The sequence below is a fragment of the Vespula pensylvanica genome, chromosome 3, assembly GCF_014466175.1.
Source record: "Vespula pensylvanica isolate Volc-1 chromosome 3, ASM1446617v1, whole genome shotgun sequence".
Classification (NCBI taxonomy): Eukaryota; Metazoa; Arthropoda; class Insecta; order Hymenoptera; family Vespidae; genus Vespula; species Vespula pensylvanica.
Window position 1 is genome coordinate 11,109,058 of NC_057687.1, and position 4,869 is coordinate 11,113,926.

Here is a 4,869-nt window from a genome sequence, read left to right on the forward strand (position 1 = left end):
TTTTGCTTTTCTATTCTTGCCTCTCATATCCCAAAAAGAATATTTCGCGTGCGTAAAAAAAATTCCAAAGTTTTCGAAATGCCTTGGAAAAGTTATTTAACGAGAGTTATAGATCTGACGTAACGCGTCAATGATATCGCGAATACGCTTTCGTTCTCCAACAGCTGCCATTTTCTCGATCTAATTATAAATCCTCTCGAAATTGGGATACGCTGACATTACATGGCACGTTGATCCATCCAAAAGAGACGATCGACCGTATTACAAATAAATATCGAATTGAAAAATTGTTAATATCTTTGTTGGATTATATAATGAATGATTGTTAATGTATTATAATAAATAAATATTTTTCTAACGAGTTAATATAACCATCGATAGATCGTCGAGATTTTAATAAACGCGAAACTGTTGGCTTCGATTTCGATAGTGTTTCTTCATTTTTTAACAAATTAAAATTTCATTACGATAACTTTTCTGATTTAAACAAGTCTATGAAATGACTAATACAGTTTTCTTCCTTTCTTTTTTTTTTCTTTTTTTTTTTTTTTTCCTTAAAATCAGTTGACACAGATTTCTTTGATTTTGATTTTATGAAGAGATATTTTTTGTTTTGTATGATAAAAAATAATTGCGATATATAGCTTTCAATCGAGTGCGAATCCGTAAAACAACTGACAAATTTTCTAAAATCGATGACAAAGCAATTTATTTTTAAGATCGCGTATATATCAAGTATAATTATTAAGAAACAAAAAGAAAAGAAAGAAAGAAGAAAGTTAAAAAAAAAAAAAAAAAGAATAAGAAAAAGAGATAATTACGATATATCTTTCAAGGAAATTTATCTACGAGATAACTAATAAGTCGTCTAAAAGCAAACAACAAAGAATTCTCAAAAATCGTAAAATAAAGGACTTTTGAAAAACAGATACGTTTGTATGATCTCATTGAAATCCTAGCGATAATAATTGTACTACCGAACAAATGATTTGAAATGAACGAATAGCGATCGTTTGGTGATACGTTGACTTTGACTTTGGCACGTATTACAGAATCGTGTAGTTGTAATATCGTCGATTGTCCACATATAATACAATTTCAAAATTCTTGGCCATTGCTAAGAAATAGAATTCTAATAGAAAACTCTTGGGGATTATTCTAAAGATATTCGAGGAGGTATACGTTTTCGAAGAGGAAGGAAGGAAGGAAGGAAGAAAAGAAGAAGGAAGGAGGAAGAGGATAACGAAGAAGAAAAAGAAGAAGAAGGGGTGAATAATGAGAGAAAGAGAGACAGACAGAGAGAGAGAGAGAGAAAGAGAAGAGATAGGTACATACTTATACTATAGAGCAAAGCAAGCGTATACAAGTATATGTGTATATGTGTTTGTATATTTATACGTATGTGTTCGATATATACGTACGTGTGTTTTCATAGATGTGTGTATACGTGCAGAGTCCTCGGCCGAAGAACGCGAGGAAGAAGGTGGGAGTTTCGTTCTCGGTAGCTTCGAGTATCGTCTACACAGAGCAGTCGTGTCTTAGCTTTTAGCTCGAACGCAACTCAACCGGACGACAACGAGCAAATTCTTTCTTCCCCCCCTGAGTTTACTCAGTGTGAGTACACACGTGCACAGACTTTCTTAAGTTATAGAGAGAAGGGAATTAAAAAGTAAAAATATATTGAAGGAAAAATTAGTTAGTAAAGTATATGTATATGCATATACATACGTATAATATACATATATATGTAGGTATGTATGTATATGTGTGTGTATATATATATATATATTACGTGATAAAAATAGCTAAAAATAGTTAATGTGTAATAGTATATAACTGATCGTACGAATTCCGAAAAAATAAGAAAAAGCAAACTTTTGTTATGTAAAGTATGAAAAACAATTAATAATATAAAGTATAATATGTATATATATATGTAGATAGAAAAAAAGAAAGAGATATAGAAGGATAGAAAAAAAGATAAGGACAATCGTATATTTTAATATTTTGACGAGACTTCGAAACTGAATCCTTGAGTAAGTTGTTTAAGAAAAAAAAAAAGAAAAAAATAAAAAATAAAGAGAGAGAAAGAGAGAGACAGAAAAAGGATTTATTATCAGTGAAATAACATAGAAAAATAATAATCGTCAGTGAGGTGAAAAGATCGTGCATCGTTTTCGAAGAAAGTGAAACCGATCGAGAAAGGATATCTTTCGACCGTAGGGTGAAGCTTAAACCATGAGAAAGAAAGAGAAAGAAAGAGAGAAGGAAAGAGTGTCTGAGAGAGAAAGAGAGAGAGAGAGAGAGAGAGAGAGGGAAGGATCGACGAGTTTATGGAATTCTCGAACGTGCAAACTCGCGTCTCGACGTGAACGAAAAAAAAAAAAAAGAAAGAAAGAAAGAAAAAAAAATACACGACGTAGAATAGTCTGAAGTATTTGAAACGAGAAAGACAGAAAGAGAAAGAGAGAGAGAAAAGTTGAATTCGAATTTTTTTTCTCTTTTTTTCTTTTCCACGTTTGCGATCGTCCTTGAGATTTATGTACGTACGTATGTAAGTATGTATCCTTCGTTTATGATCGAGATCGAACAAGGTCGAGATCTCGTTCGAGATATGTGTGTGTGTGTGTGTGTGTGTGTGTCGGGCGTTCACTGATCTCGATCGAATTTTTTAAATAAAATATTATTAATTCGTCGTTTCATAATTTTTCTTGTCGTTATTATTGTTGTAGTTTTGTTCGTTGTTATTTCGGAAAAAGTTGTTGAAGTTTTGAAAAAGTGCGAGAAAGTAAAAGTTCGAAAAGTTTCTATAAAACTCGGTGATACCATCATCAGAAATGGATGACTCACGAAATACTCTTCTTTCTTTCTTTCTCTCTCTCTCTCTCTCTCTCTTTCTTTTTATTTTTTTTTAGCATGCGTATACAAACATAGCTCGCCGAGGGAGCTCGAGTTACTCCGATTCGACCCGATTTCGATATACATATATATATATATATATATATACATACATACACACGTAGATATTTTTGCTAATCACGAACTATTGCCAAAGACGGAAGCAGGGCTTGGAACCAGGCAAGAAACGAAAAGAAAAGAAAAGAAAAGAAAAAAAATGATTTCATAACTATCCAAAGATTGCGTATATAAAAATCGATAAATCGAATAATTTTTCTTTTCCTTTTTTTTTTTTATTTTTTTTTTTTTTTTTATAATTAATCTCGTAATAATTCTCTCGCAAAGGTGAATGAAGGAAAAAATAGACAAAGGAAAAAGAAGAAAAGACAAAAAAGATCGATAAGGAGAAAAATTGTGCAATATCGATTCGTGTTGTGTATAAAAAAAAAAAAAAAAAAAAAAAAAAAATTCGTACGGTGCAAATTTGTGGGAATAATCGTTGAGAATGATATTTCGTGTTTTTACATGATGCGAAATGTGAAATGAATGAAAGAAGGAAGAAAGAAAGGAGAAAAAAGAAAATGGTCGAATTTTTTGACAAAATCGTATTTATCGTCGAAATGTAACGAGACACCGAGGGACGATCCTCCTCGTACGTAACCCGAAATGGTTCGTTCGGTGTCGGCGTCAGGCGGTAACGATCTCAGTCCTGCCGCCTCTTCCCCGCTATTTCCTCCTCCTCCTCCTCCTCTTCCTCCCCTCTTCATTCTCCTCCTGCTCTTCCTTCACCTCCTCTTACCCTCTCGCACTTATAAATAACCCTCGGTCGCGATGCACGCACTTTGGATCGCGAGCTTGTGATATATATATATATATATATATATACATATATGCACATATGTGTATGTGTGTGTGTATGTGTCGAATTATTTTTTTATTTTCTTCCTTCTTCCTCGAGAAAAAGATAAGAAATAAAATAAAGAAATAAAAATGCAAAAGGAGGAAGGACCGACTGGCGGATTCTTTGTTCCATTTAATTTTCTCTTTTTTATCCGACCATTTTTTTTCTAATTTTATTTTATTGTATTTTTTTCTTGCCTTTCTCTATCTCTCTGTCGCTGTTGAATCTTTATCTTTAGCATTATTTTTTCTCTTTATTTAATCAAAAAAAAAAAAAAAAAAATGAGGAAGCAGATGTGGATTTTTATTTCCTTCTCTTTTTTTTTTCCTCTTTTTTCTTTTCTTTTTTTTACTTTTTCTTTTTTTATCATCGATCGTGCATTGCAATTATTTGCCTGCACCGTCGCATTGTTATTACGTTTAATACAAGTTTCTATCTCGATCGAGATCATTGAATTCTTCTTTATTTTTCTTCTTTCTTCTTTTAATCGATTAATCGATTGATCGAACGCGAAATGGAAATGAAAAAAGAGAAAGAAGAACGATCCGTTATCTCTTTTTCTTTTTCTTTCGTTCTAATATATCATTCTATTCTCGTTTTTTTTTCTTTTTTTTTCTTTTATTCTGTCCTTTTCAAAATTTTCATTTGCTATAATACGACGAAGATTATTTATTCGTCGTAAGATTCGACGAAAGAAAAAAAAAAAGAAGAAGAAAAAGAACGAAAAAGGGGCTCCAAAAAAAGAGAAAAAAAAGAAATTAAATTAAATGCAACGGCGTAGAAGATCGTCCGAAAGGAAATCCTTTATCGGAATATCCCCGGAATATCGCGATAATCTATTTTTCCTGGAAGGCGTCACATTGTGGAAGGCTCGATGTCCTTTCTGTTCCTCGGCTTCAGCCCTGGCATCTCTGATTACTATACCGGCTATAACAGCTCGCTCGAAATCGCGCACATTCGCTCGCGCATAAACCAGTGACGCGGACACGCGTTTACTTCTCTCCCCATTGGCGTACATAATGATCTTAAAGAAAAATTCAAACCGAATTTTTGTACTTTGTTCAAAGAAA

The 4,869-nt window shown here is 32.7% G+C and overlaps 1 protein-coding gene across 11 annotated transcripts in view; it reads left to right on the top strand.

Annotated features, from left to right (window-relative positions):
- Window positions 1–1,456: 1,456 nt before the first annotated feature.
- Window positions 1,457–4,869, top strand: part of LOC122627733 (tropomyosin Per a 7.0102) — a 49,856-nt gene continuing 46,443 nt past the window's right edge. For all 11 annotated transcript variants that reach the window (XM_043809154.1, XM_043809155.1, XM_043809157.1 and 8 more), the window contains exon 1: window positions 1,457–1,614. The gene's annotated coding sequence lies outside the window, so the exon portion shown is untranslated. The remainder of the gene's footprint in view (window positions 1,615–4,869) is intronic.